Here is a 15,325-nt window from a genome sequence, read left to right as displayed (position 1 = left end):
TCCCTTTTCTATAAATACATGATACTAATATTGGAAAATGTTACTTTACAGCCTGTTCAATCATTACCTTGTATGGGGTATTGTGGAGTAGAATAATTGGAGAAATAGTTAAATCTGATTCTCATTATTTCTCTAAAGGGATACATTAAACACCACAGACTTGGTCGGCTGCGTTGAGTTGGATGGCAATGGTTTTTTGCCTTGGGTTGGATGGCAATGATTGGCTGCCTTGAGTTGGACGGCAATGTTTGGCTGGGTTGGATGGCAATGATTGGCTGCCTTGAGTTGATAGGCAATGATTGGCTGCCTTGAGTTGATAGGCAATGATTGGCTGCCTTGAGTTGATAGGCAATGATTGGCTGCCTTGAGTTGATAGTCAATGATTGGCTGCCTTGAGTTGATAGTCAATGACTGGGTGTGTTTTGTTGGCTGGCAATAATTGGCTGTGTTAGGTTGGATGGCAATGATTGGGTGTGTTAGGTTGGATGGCAATGACTGGCTGCGTTGAGTTGGATGGCAATGACTGGCTGCGTTGAGTTGGATGGCAATGATTGGCCGCGTTGAGTTGGATGGCAATGATTGGCTGCATTGGGTTGGATGGCAATGATTGGCTGCTTTTGGTTGGATGGCAATGATTGACCGCGTTGAGTTGGATGGCAATGATTGGCCGCGTTGAGTTGGATGGCAATGATTGGCTGCATTGGGTTGGATGGCAATGATTGGCTGCATTGGGTTGGATGGCAATGATTGGCTGCTTTTGGTTGGATGGCAATGATTGACCGCGTTGAGTTGGATGGCAATGATTGGCCGCGTTGAGTTGGATGGCAATAATTGGCTGCATTGGGTTGGATGGCAATGATTGCCGGCTTTTGGTTGGATAGCAATGATTGGCTGCATTGGGATGGATGGCAATGATTAGCTGGGTTGAATGACAATGATTGGCTGTGTTGGGTCTAATGGCAATGATTGGCTGTGTTTTGTTGGATGGCAATAATTAGCTGCGTTGGGTTGGTTGGCTATGATTGGCTGCATTGGGTTGGATGGCAATGATTGGCTGCTTTTGGTTGGATGGCAATGATTAGCTGGGTTGAATGGCAATGATTGGCTGTGTTTGGTCTAATGGCAATGATTGGCTGTGTTTTGTTGGATGGCAATAATTAGCTGCATTGGGTTGGATTGCAATGATTGGCTACGTTGGTCGACAATGATTGACTGCTTTTGGTTGGATGGCAATCATTGGCTGCGTTGACTTGGATGGCTTTGGAAAGATAATGTAGAAGTAAAATGTTTGCATTATCCATGCCAGGCTTTGGCAAACGGGCTGGGCTTTTGGTATTCGAAGAGCAAATATTTTTTCCAAACATCAGGAGGGACCGAAGGTTCGGTGCTACACAAAGAGTAACACCCCCAAGGCTCAGAAGATGTCGACGCTGGAACGGAACTCAGTATTTCACTTTGAGTACATCATATATTTCTGTTCATGATGTATTTAATGTATTTGGAACCAATTTAAGGAAGATACATTTTATCATTACAGTTTAACTTTAAACATCATATCGTTACCAGCACTGATAAGATTAGATTTTGGGGGTAATTACAGCTGAGGACTGGACTATGCTTCATGATAACATTGGAGTTAGAAGTTCCCACAAAACAGGTTTTGCAGAGAAGCATTTCCTGTTGTTGGCTGCCCAGTGGAATGCTGGGAATAACTCTGCAAATCACAAACTCTAAATAGTTTATTTTAGTAAATGTTACAGAGGGTTAATAATTTGTGATGGAATCCCACCAGTGCCAATATTCCAGGCTCACCTTCCAGGACAGAGGTGGGCATGGTAGAGCACGTCCGTCAAAAGGGGGGCTCTTCTGCCCTCCAAAGTGCGTGGTTAGGCTGACTAACAGCCTGCCCTTTCCAGCTGACAGTGCAGGAAGCGCTACATTGTCACAGTGCTCAGTGTCTTCCAACATTTTGAAATCAGTCGTGACCCATCAGATGTAAAATTACCGAACAGGTCCCAGGTACCTATAATTGCTGAGACATTACTCAAGATGCAAGACTGTCCTGTAAAATTCAGGACTGTTGGCTCCTATGCAATGTCATAATGGCCACCTCCCCACTGAAACACTGATAGATCCTTAAGTAGGAACTCCAGATCTATCAGAGCAACGCACATAAAAAATATATATATATATATATTTATAATATCCTCCTGAGACCCAGACCATTAGCTTGTGTCCTCTGTACTGGGCATTTCTTTCACATGCATCTCACGTTATTCTTTGAGCTGCTCTATCAATCCCTGCTGTATTGTAAAGAGGACATGCTGGGCTTTCCAGTCATATGTTATGTGATAGGCTGAGATGCTGGGAACTTCCTCTTCCTTTTCATCAAAAATGGAGCGGAATTGGAAGACAATTTTTTGCTCGGTTGCCAGGAGGATATTGTTTCTAACTAATTTATTGAAAGAAATGTCCAGGTGAATGTGCCACTGTAAATTCCCCTCCTGTCTCATTTCTAGGATAACTTAACTTCCCTGGACCAAGGACAGAGTATTTACATTATGGGAAAGGTATTGTTAGAAAGGAAACAATTGATTTGTATAGCATGTCACTAGGAATGGAGCAATTCACACAAACTGCAGGACACCGCACTCTCACTTCAGTCCAGGAGCTCCAGACCCTGGCAAACCCCAATATAGCAGAAAAAAAATAAATCAGGTCCAGGCACTCTGGATATCACAGATTTCATCTTTATTAGAACAGAAAAGGTAGCAACATTTTGGCCTTCGAAGAGGTCTTTGACAGCTTGATAAAGGACTCTACACTGGCCGAAACGTTACTGCTTTTTCTGTAGCAAGACATTTTTTGTTGTTACGAGTCCAATAGTGCAGCCGGTTTATAGCCGGATAACTTGCCATCTAGTGCTTGCCCAGAGACTAACTGCAACTTTTTATGATCTCATGCGCTCTTTTAATTAAAACTATTTTTAGTTTTTTTATGTTTCCCTCTTTATGTAATTTGTGTTTTGTTTGTCCTTGTTCTTCAAACACAATGTATATTTTGAAAGCTTTTTTTTAATTTTATTTTAATCGCAAAAAATAAATAATTGTTACAGCTTTATAGGTTATACAGGTTTGTGATTAAACATTTTGATATCTAATCGCATATTTTCGAATGCACGGAAGGATAATTATTTATATTTACATATTTAAGGTTCATATTTTCATTTGCCAATAAGGCTTTCACGTATGGTCAGAATGACCACTTACATCTTATGTAAGAGTCATAATAAGTCAATAATAGCTGTCATTCGAAAGCTTCTTTTTATATCAAAAAAAGTCAGAAATCTATTAAAGCCCTCCATTACAGTTTGTTATGTTTTGCAGGATACAGACCCCTATTGTGCTCCGATTAGCATGAAACGCAACATGGGGCTCTAATGGATGAGTACCAAAAAAACTGAAAGAATCATATTTTCCTGAATTCTGTGTTTTCATAAATTCTACTTTCAGGACATAATTCCTGCAAACTGGTCAAATTAAAATACTCACACGTTCGAAGTCTGTTAATCATAAACTGCTACATCTGCTATCATTATGTTTGTGCCGTCTAAACCAACAACAATCTGATCTAGCCTGGGCACACACTCTACCAACTGTTGCCTGATACCAATATGATTTGCCTGTCACTACGGACACTCAGTGTTTTTCCAGTAAGATCAATGTCGGCAAATCCAGCTTCTTGTCTTGTAGGCCCTTGGCAACCTTACAGCTGTTTCCAGCAGCCCATATGTCCCATCAGTCTGGTATCACTGGGACACGCAGTCAGAAGCCTCATGGCACAGACACCATCCCGCCAGACTGACCTCCGCTGCTCTCTCTCCGAAGATGCCTGTGTGGATATTAATGAGCAAAGATGGCAAAATAACAAACTGCTTCACACTGCATGACCACGTTTAATACAGGAGAAAATGATAGCGTATAATTATCATTTCCTACAAATGTCTTCTTTACTTATACCTAGTGCGAGTTAATGATTTTTCATTAACAGAGCAGTAATCGTGTAATTGCAAGCTTTATTCTCAGATGATCTTCTGGTTGTTTGCTCCTCTCAGAGATGCTAAGTTACAGGAGTTCTTGTTCTGTAAGACAAACAGAGAGGCTGAGGAAGGGGAAGCACAGAGGGTTCTGGTAGGGGAGACAGACACACAGGGGGGCTCAGGAGAGTGGCGCACAGAGTCACTTGTGAGGGAGACACACAGAGGAGCCTGGGGGGAAAAGAGACACACAAAGGGGCTTGGGGGAGTAAGACATACAAAGAGGGGGGGTAAGAGACACACAAGGGAGCTGGGAAGAGTAAGACACAAAGGTGCTTGGGGGAGTAAGACACGCACAGGGGGGGTAAGAGTTTAAGAGACACAAAGGGGCGCGGGTGAGTAAGACATACAAAGAGGGGGGTAAGATAAACTAAAGTGACATGTAAGACACAAAACGTAAAGAAAAATTATACAAAAAAAAGTATATTAACAACATAAATAAAATAATAAAAATAAAGAGCTGCACCCCTCTCAGTTCCTATGCTACCCCACAAACCCTCTCTTTCACACTACACAAACACACAATGCACCCCTACTCACACACAGACACACAGACACACTGAAACATACAGTGCATCCTACACTCACACAAAAACACACAATGCATCCATTACACACACACACAATGCACCCCTTACATACAAAAACACTCAGTGCACCCCTTACAGACACATACACTGCATTACATTACATTACATACACAGAAATACACCTTGCATGCCTTACACATACAAACACAGATTCACACAATGCATCCCTTACACACACACACACACTCAGAAACAGACAATGCATTCCTTACATACAAACACACACTGCATCCCCTATACACACACACTGCATCCCTTACACAAATTGGTGTCCCTGTTCACTACATTCCATAAGAACATACACACATTACATCCTCTACAATAACACATAACACATCACCTACACACATACACTCCACTCCCTTTGAGCAAACTCATGGATGGGCCATGTAGGTGGACTTATGGGCAGGCCTTCTAGGCATACTCACGGTCAGGCCCTGGGGGCCCAGACATTGAGCTGTGTAAGGGGCCCCATAAAAATGGAGCTGCTTCCTGTTTGTTGATATTTGTGAGCACTGCCTCCAGAGAGCCTCTTCTACACCAGACCAGTGGAGCCAGACTGCAGCCTGAGCCCATCATCATCCTCTTGTCCTTATCTGGTGGTAAGTAGGCAATCCAGTATATTATTAGTGGCACTAATCTCTAATTTACCTCATATTAAAGGGACACTATAGTCACCAGAACCACTGCAGCTTACTGTAGTGGTCCTGGTGTCTATAGCCTGTTCCTGAGGCTTTTTAATGTAAACACACTGCCTTTTCAGAGAAAAGACACTGTGTGCAGAACTGACGTTTGTCCATATGGCAGATCATATGGGTAGGGCATTGTGATGTCACATGGTAGGCAGAGCATATGGGGGCGGTACATTTTTGTTTGCCCAGGGCGGCAAAAATCCTTGCACCGGCCCTGTTCCTAGCTGAGATTTGTTTAAATTAATCGTGTGTTATTCTAATGAAAACTGAACCACAAGTTTGATGTTAGTTATTTTCGTAATACAACAATGAAGCTCGATCCCTGAACGACTTGGCAGTGAGAATGTGAGCCGACTCTCAGAATTCTCAGTTTCCAATGATCCAGGAACAGCTGAAGTAGTGCAGGCGATTTCAGAGTCTAGTGAAACAGGCTGTCAGACGACATATTTAGGGCATACATGCGCAGTTATCCAAACTATTCTCCAAAATCCATTTCACAGAATACTCCATAAAACTTAGTTAATTCATAGATTGTATTATTTTCTATGCGAGAGTTTTATTATTACTCTCAATTGTGATAATTCCAAGTCGATCTTTAAGTAAATGTACTGAATATTACCCAGTTACAGGGCCCCAAAATCACGTATGTTGAGTCGTGTTCAGGATATGCCAGGCGTCGCTAAGTCTACTGCCTGTAGATGGGTCTAAATGCATAATAATATAAATCGCCCCCAAGTGGTTAAAAATGAGATTGCAAATTTTAAAGTCTGAAATTGTTTAATCCCTACACTACTGAGCATATATTTTGATTTTAAAAAAAAGGCTAGTATAACATGTATTTAAAGCATTAGATGAATAGCTAATATATAAACATATTATAACACAACAATTTTGTGTATAAATTGCTTTGCAGACAAACATAAAATTTAAAATTATGTACATTTACACAGTTTTACATTGTTTCAATTATTTATTATTTTATTATTTAAAAAAAATAATAATAATATGTGGAAAATAAAAATCTTTAGACAGTGCACAGTGTACCTTTACCTTACACTGAGTCTGAAATGTTAGTATAAAACAAAAGATGCAATTGTGACAAAAATAGATATATAAACCTGGTCAAATACCGTGCTTACAGGAATTTGCAAGGACACTGAGGGAATTACAAGCAAGCAGAACAGCTTACTAAAAATGGCAACAGCATGTAAATAGAGTGTCACCTGTATTTGAACATAATGCCCACATAGGGTAAATACAGGTACATTATATATTTCTAAAATAAAATCAAGTATTAAAACTGCTCTATGAATCTTTGGAAGCATTGGATGAGCGGACATTCTCAGTAAACCTACAGGCATTATATCGGTGACTAGCAGCTTCAGGCAGAGAAATTCATTCCTCTACAGTCTTGTAATCAGAATTAGAGTGAGGGTGAGTGAGGGTGAGTGAGACTGTATGGGCTTAATTCTGTTCTGCAAAGTACATGAATGTAAACATGTTTGCACTCCACTAGACTATTGAAATGGCTAAACTGCAGTAGTCCATTGCATTGCCCTGTTATCTCTCATGCTCAAAGCTCCACAGCAATAATACTCCCAGTAATGTGTCTGAGTGTATAACAGAGCTCCACAGCAATAATACTCCCAGTAATGTGTCTGAGTGTATAACAGAGCTCCACAGTAATAATACTCCCAGTAATGTGTCTGAGTGTATAACAGAGCTCCACAGCAATACTACTCCCAGTAATGTGTCTGAGTGTATAACAGAGCTCCACAGCAATAATACTCCCAGTAATGTGTCTGAGTGTATAACAGAGCTCCACAGCAATAATACTCCCAGTAATGTGTCTGAGTGTATAACAGAGCTCCACAGCAATAATACTCCCAGTAATGTGTCCGAGTGTAAAACAGAGCTCCACAGCAATAATACTCCCAGTAATGTGTCTGAGTGTATAACAGAGCTCCACAGTAATAATACTCCCAGTAATGTGTCTGGGTGTATAACAGAGCTCCACAGCAATAATACTCCCAGTAATGTGTGAGTGTATAACAGAGCTCCACAGTAATAATACTCCCAGTAATGTGTCTGAGTGTATAACAGAGCTCCAGAGCAATAATACTCCCAGTAATGTGTCCGAGTGTATAACAGAGCTCCACAGCAATAATACTCCCAGTAATGTGTCCGAGTGTATAACAGAGCTCCACAGCAATAATACTCCCAGTAATGTGTCTGAGTGTATAACAGAGCTCCACAGCAATAATACTCCCAGTAATGTGTCCGAGTGTATAACAGAGCTCCACAGCAATAATACTCCCAGTAATGTGTATGAGTGTATAACAGAACCCCACAGCAATACTACTCCCAGTAATGTGTCTGAGTGTATAACAGAGCTCCACAGCAATAATACTCCCAGTAATGTGTCTGAGTGTATAACAGAGCTCCACAGCAATAATACTCCCAGTAATGTGTCTGAGTGTATAACAGAGCTCCACAGTAATAATACTCCCAGTAATGTGTCTGAGTGTATAACAGAGCTCCACAGCAATAATACTCCCAGTAATGTGTCTGAGTGTATAACAGAGCTCCACTGCAATAATACTCCCAGTAATGTGTCTGAGTGTATAACAGAGCTCCACAGCAATAATACTCCCAGTAATGTGTCTGAGTGTATAACAGAGCTCCACAGCAATAATACTCCCAGTAATGTGTCTGAGTGTATAACAGAACTCCACAGCAATAATACTCCCAGTAATGTGTATGAGTGTATAACAGAACCCCACAACAATAATACTCCCAGTAATGTGTCTGAGTGTATAACAGAGCTCCACAGCAATAATACTCCCAGTAATGTGTCTGAGTGTATAACAGAGCTCCACAGCAATAATACTCCCAGTAATGTGTCTGAGTGTATAACAGAGCTCCACAGTAATAATACTCCCAGTAATGTGTCTGAGTGTATAACAGAGCTCCACAGCAATAATACTCCCAGTAATGTGTCTGATTGTATAACAGAGCTCCACTGCAATAATACTCCCAGTAATGTGTCTGAGTGTATAACAGAGCTCCACAGCAATAATACTCCCAGTAATGTGTCTGAGTGTATAACAGAGCTCCACAGCAATAATACTCCCAGTAATGTGTCTGAGTGTATAACAGAGCTCCACAGCAATAATACTCCCAGTAATGTGTCTGGGTGTATAACAGAGCTCCACAGCAATAATACTCCCAGTAATGTGTCTGAGTGTATAACAGAGCTCCACAGCAATAATACTCCCAGTAATGTGTCTGAGTGTATAACAGAGCTCCACAGCAATAATACTCCCAGTAATGTGTATGAGTGTATAACAGAGCTCCACAGCAATAATACTCCCAGTAATGTGCCTGAGTGTATAACAGAGCTCCACAGTAATAATACTCCCAGTAATGTGTCTGGGTGTATAACAGAGCTCCACAGCAATAATACTCCCAGTAATGTGTGAGTGTACAACAGAGCCCCACTGCAATAATACTCCCAGTAATGTGTCTGGGTGTATAACAGAGCTCCACAGCAATAATACTCCCAGTAATGTGTCTGAGTTATAACAGAGCTCCACAGCAATGATACTCCCAGTAATGTGTCTGAGTGTATAACAGAGCTCCACAGCAATAATACTCTCAGTAATGTGTCTGAGTGTATAACAGAGCTCCACAGCAATAATACTCCCAGTAATGTGTCTGAGTGTATAACAGAGCTCCACAGCAATAATACTCCCAGTAATGTGTCTGAGTGTATAACAGAGCTCCACAGCAATAATACTCCCAGTAATGTGTCTGAGTGTATAACAGAGCTCCACAGTAATAATACTCCCAGTAATGTGTCTGGGTGTATAACAGAGCTCCACAGAAATAATACTCCCAGTAATGTGTCTGAGTGTATAACAGAGCTCCACAGCAATAATACTCCCAGTAATGTGTCTGAGTGTATAACAGAGCTCCAGAGCAATAATACTCCCAGTAATGTGTCTGATTGTATAACAGAGCTCCACAGTAATAATACTCCCAGTAATGTGTGAGTGTACAACAGAGCCCCACTGCAATAATACTCCCAGTAATGTGTCTGGGTGTATAACAGAGCTCCACAGCAATAATACTCCCAGTAATGTGTCTGAGTTATAACAGAGCTCCACAGCAATGATATTCCCAGTAATGTGTCTGAGTTATAACAGAGCTCCACAGCAATGATACTCCCAGTAATGTGTCTGAGTGTATAACAGAGCTCCACAGCAATAATACTCCCAGTAATGTGCCATTAAAGGAAACTCCCTATTTTTAATGCGTTATACATTAAATAAAATGCATTACAAATAAAAAATATATTTTAAAAAAAAAACGAAAAAAGAAAAAAAAGATGCACCGCTTTAACGTTTCCTAGTTTAGCCCTGTTTAATGGGTCTGTCTGCAGAAACTGGCAAATACCTTCCTAACCCTGACCAGACTATTATCCGACAGGGGTTTATGGAATAAGCATATCCTCCTATAGGGTGAGTGGAACTGCTTTATATACAGACAGCAGCCATATTACAACAGCTATCATTTTACACACTGCCAGAATCACTTATCTCATACACCCCCAACATCGGACGCGGTGGGCTTCACTGCTGCCTCCCAAAGAGGATGGCCCTGGCCAGATAGGAGATGAGTCCTCCCAAAGAACTGACAGGTCAGCCGGCGTGAGTGCATGACAGACTACCTCCCAATCAAGCAGGTCAGCCCACCAAGGGTGGACCATTCAGAGAGCACAGTTTCTAGTGCCCTAGGCATAGCACGAGAGCATCTAATGACACATTAGCGCTATGTCTTCCTGGAGACAGCTCACTGGTGTCCCCAAAGTTTGGATGGTGGGAGAGGACCCTAAAATAGGAACTGTCCCAATACAGTCAGACAGTTTGGTGGCCTGGGAAATAGGCATCAATCGGCAGAACAACAGTCCACACATGTGCTCTCTGTCGCTTGGCTCTCTTACATGGGCCTGGGTTAGTCACACCAATGACCACACATTCACCCAAACCACCTAAATTAACGTTTCCATTTTTGGCCATTCAAAATATTGGCAGCGATGGATGATGATATCCGAGAATCCAATAATTCAGCTCATCTCTACCTTCTATAGCTCGAAAAATCATTTTCTCTCAACTATTGACAGAACGGCTGAGAGAAAAATGGCACACGACAGAATTAACCGGGAATATTATAATGCAATCAACAAAACTCGTGCCAACGGCTGTGATACGTTTGATTTAGGAAGTGAATCCGACTACTAAATAAATCCAAAAGAATATGTTTTCCACCAAGTTTTAAATTTTTATGTTCTTCCAAAAAAGGGTTAAGTCATATTACCACCTCACTAAAGTGTCCATTGTCAGGAGTTCAAAAGAAATTTCAAATGTTAAGCCAGAGTAACTGAACACAGGGAATAAATCAGCTATAATAACAAAACAAAAAGTCTATATACAACACATGTGCTCCCCAATAGGTAAAAAATATATAAAATAGATTTACCACATGTATGATTGTAAGAAGAACCTTCTAATCTTCTTGATACAAGTATAAAAAAATACAATCTACAAAACAAAATAAACACAGAAGAACATAGTGTAGTGAATTAAAACACCAGATGTGCGCTGAGTTAAATTGCACTCACAGAATAATAGTGCAGTATAGGCGTGTAACAATCTTGAAGACTTGACGGATATCAGTTATCTTCTTTTAAGACCTTATCAGAGAAGGAGAGACACACAGGACATAGTGCACCAGTATAATATAAAATAGTATTATTTATTTGATTGCACTTACAAGAAAATAGTTGAAATCCAGCATATCAATCACTTTTAGGAATCACAGTGTCGACTTCCTTCCTCCCAAAATGAATGTGGAAAAAATAGCCAGATAAAAACCATAAAAACAACAAAAATAAAACTAAATAAATATAACAATGAATAAAATGAATGTTCAATTCAGTATTGTCGTGGTACCTCCGCCCTACGCGTTTCGTCCGAAACCGGACTTCCTCAGGGGCAAAAATAAAGGTCTGTGGTTAAAATGTTCTCCGTCTGTCTTTTAAACAGGGTGTTGGATATCCCGCCTTCCGAATAGCCAATCCCGATGTATTATGCTGTCATATCGCCTGTGTTCCAATCTTGCGTTCCAAGCCTCTTTTTCATGTTAGTTATGCGCATCGGTACTTCCGGTATCTCGTGGAAAGCAAATATGCGTTCCACGATCGCATACCCGGAAGTATCCAAAACGCATACAGAGCAACAAGAGAAGGGGGAAAAAAAAGTAGCGATCAAATCTTATTCGAAAACCAAAATAAAAATATAATATAAATATAAGAAAAAACTATCAATTTGGAATTAATACAAAATAATAAATTAAAAATGAATAGAAATCCGTAAATTAATACTTCAAATTATTTTGGACTTTTAAATCATTAGAATTCACATAAAAAATGTGCTGGCTCTGCATGTGTACTGTATGCTGGCTCTGCTCGGGCACGGAATACGGAGTTGCAGTGGTGGACGCGTGTTAGTCTAACAACCTGAAGCTCGCCCAAGAAGAAAGTGGGAGCTAGAACCGCTGGAAAAACGTTTATTGGCGGGGCTACAGCCGATAGCTGGATGTTGATTTGAAAGTGAAATCTATGCAGTCTTTTTCGTGCAGGACACCGAGCAACCACAACGGTCAGTAACTTTATTCATATAAGTACTCTAATCTATATATGGTTCATGGTGATTAAAAGTAAAATAGGCAAAGAAAGTTACATAATACAAAAAAAGTAAAATAAATCTGAGGTGGACAAGTGAGCGGGAAGAGGAGAGAGGGAACACAGAGGAAGGAGGAAAGAAAGGGGTAAGAGGAAAACATGGCGTCAAAAAAAACGCAAGCAAACAAAATGATATTAAAATCGGATAAAAAAAGGACAAAAAAATGAAAAAAGACTATCTAACAGTCAAGAAAGCACAGATAACTCTGTTCTAGAGCTTTCTCTCTCAGCAGCCACGGTCCCAACTAAAATACCACCAGAAAAAGAGACTGTCTCCCTCTCAGAACTAAAGGCTTGCTTGGAAGAGGTTTCAAATGATATAAAAAAGGAGCTTAAGGAGAAATTCGCAGATATTAAGACAGACCTTGCTATGCTTGATAATAGAATTCAAAAAATGGAAAATATAGAAGAATCGAGAGAATTTCAAATGAAAGAGCTGAAAGACTCACACAATAAGATATCAATAAAACTCAAAGAAATGGAAGACAAGGTCTGTGTAATAGAAGACAGATCAAGAAGAGCTAACTTGAGAGTTAGAAATATCCCTGAAGAAATTGCGGACAATCAACTAAGGGATTTTTTAGGAGAGTTCCTAGAACATCTAGGAATACAGAAGGCACAACAAGATTCACAGATTATTAGAGCTTGCAGATTGTCCCAAAAGAAACAGGGTCAGAAATACCCCAGAGATGTCACTATTGCGTTCCAGTCATACGAACTAAGAACTCAGATACTTTTCACTGCAAAAAATACACCCATAGCGGAAGAAAAATTTAAATCTCTGAAAGTCCTAAACGATCTGTCAGCTACCACAAGGACAAGAAGACTAGCGTTTGGTCCTATTTTTCCTGCTTTGAAAAAACACAACTTGAAGTTTAGATGGAACCCACAATCAACTTTGTCTATTCTCTTTAAGGACACATGGACACCTTTTGGCACATTTGAACAAGCAGCAGAATGGTTAAACACTAACGATCTATCATAAAGATTTTTTTATTTTTTCTCTATATTTATATTTTTTTATTTTTTTTTTTTCCTTATGGAAAATAGGATTTTCACAAATTTAACTTCACTCATGTTTAAATTAGAGGTTAAAGTATACTATTGTAAAAGGTTAAAAAAGGTTCTCTGTGCGCAGGTATATTGTCACTAAGCTGGAACACGGGAAAATTTCTCGTTAAAATAAGGATTAGAAAATCACAACAGCTTGGAAAGAGGGGGAAAAGGAGATAACAATAGAAGTAATTTATAGGGAAAAATGTGATTCTTTATATTCTGTTTTTTTTTTTTTGCTTAACACTATATATTATTAGAGAGGAATGGTAGCAACTAGATAGCAATGGAGTGTAAATACTGGTCATGGGAGCAATTATGCTATAGTAAGTCACTAAAGGAACAAGGAGACACCACACATGGTTTAAGAATGTATAAGGTCACAAATTAAAGATGAGAAATAATTCAGAATTCCAATGGGGAAATGCACTATGTCACTAGATATGAGAGTCTGAAGATAATTTTTAACACTTAATATAGTGATATGAAATATGAAATAGAGGGAATTAAATGTAAAGGAAAGGGAAATGAGAAAAAGCTCAAACACACAAATGACACTCAAGTATACAAAGGGGCTATATATTAATTATTTGTTATATATATATACAAACAATGTGTGTATTTTTTTTTCCCTTACGAATAATAGGATTCTCACAAACTTAACTTTAAAAGAAGAGAGTCAGCTCACTTCTAAATCAGAGGATAAAATATATTAGAGCAAAAGGTTAAAATTTTTCTCTGCGCACAAGTATATTGTCACTAAGCTGGAACATGGGTAACTCCATGTTAAAAAAAAAAAGGATTAGAAAATCATAAAGTTGGGAAAGAGGGGAAAAAGAGATAATAATTGAAGTGAAATAGAGGAAAAGAAAATGTGATTCTCTACATTCTGTCTTCTGAATGTTTAAAAATGGTGTTTATAGAAAAGAGAGATGTAAAGGAAAATTTAATATATAAGAATGATCAAATACTAATAACACTTATGAAACAGTCAAGACTGGTGATATGGAAAGTTAAAAAACACAAAAAAGGGGCTATATTTATAAGTAATTAATATGTACATAATGTCTTTTTTTTTCCTCTCCCCCTCTCTCTCTTTCTCCACAAAGAGAGATTACGAAGAAACTAATTGAGGCGATTTGGAGCAGTCCCCACTAAGGGAAGCTGTGTTCCCCCCCTAGGGTCCCTGAAAGGTACCCAGACCTTGGATTACAAGAGGTCATCCAAGAATAGGTTTTAGTATGAAAGAGTATGTTGTGAGTGTATGTCTGAAGTTTGTACTACGGATAAGGGTTTTGCTCTCAGAATGGTTAACAAGAAGAAAGGGATATGGTTAGATTGATTTCTATTAACGCGCAAGGTTTAAACTCTCATGTGAAAAGAGGGTTTTTATATGATACTTTGATTAGTGAGAATATCAAGGTGGGATTCGTCCAAGATACTCACTGGCTACTCAATGACAAACAGCTATGGCACTACAAAAAGTTCCCGCTTCTATATGCGGCCTCCCTTTCGGGGAAGAAAAAATGTGGTGTAGCAATTATTTTTTCGAAAGAGGTGAACTTTGAGTGCCAATATCAGTTTTTAGACCCCGAGGGAAGATTTATTATTCTGGTCGGTCTGTTAAATGGGACAATATACACATTGGTAAATGTGTATTTGCCAAATGTACGTCCAACTAAGTTGCTGACAAAGATTTTAAGGCTAATAGAACAGGTGAAAAAAGGGAAACTGATAATAGCAGGAGATTTTAACTGCATACTGGATCCTATAATGGATAAGCAGCTGGGCCCCAACCAACCAATGGATAAAAAGTTAGTAAAACAGGCTGCAGAAATGAATAGAGTGCTCAAAAAATATGAGGTATATGATTGCTGGAGGCTAGTCCATTCAAATGACAAAGAGGTAACTCATCGATCTATTCCTCATAAATCAGCAGCAAGAATCGACATGATTATGGGAGATACTAACCTCTCTAAGGCCATACATTCAATAATAATTAAAAAAATACCTGGTCTGATCATGATTTAGTAATCGCTGATGTACTAGATGTGAATAATAAGTGTCCACCAATATGGAGACTGGATGA

This window comes from Pelobates fuscus, chromosome 11, assembly GCF_036172605.1.
Source record: "Pelobates fuscus isolate aPelFus1 chromosome 11, aPelFus1.pri, whole genome shotgun sequence".
In the NCBI taxonomy this organism is placed as follows: Eukaryota; Metazoa; Chordata; class Amphibia; order Anura; family Pelobatidae; genus Pelobates; species Pelobates fuscus.
Note: the sequence above shows the minus strand (reverse complement) of the source record.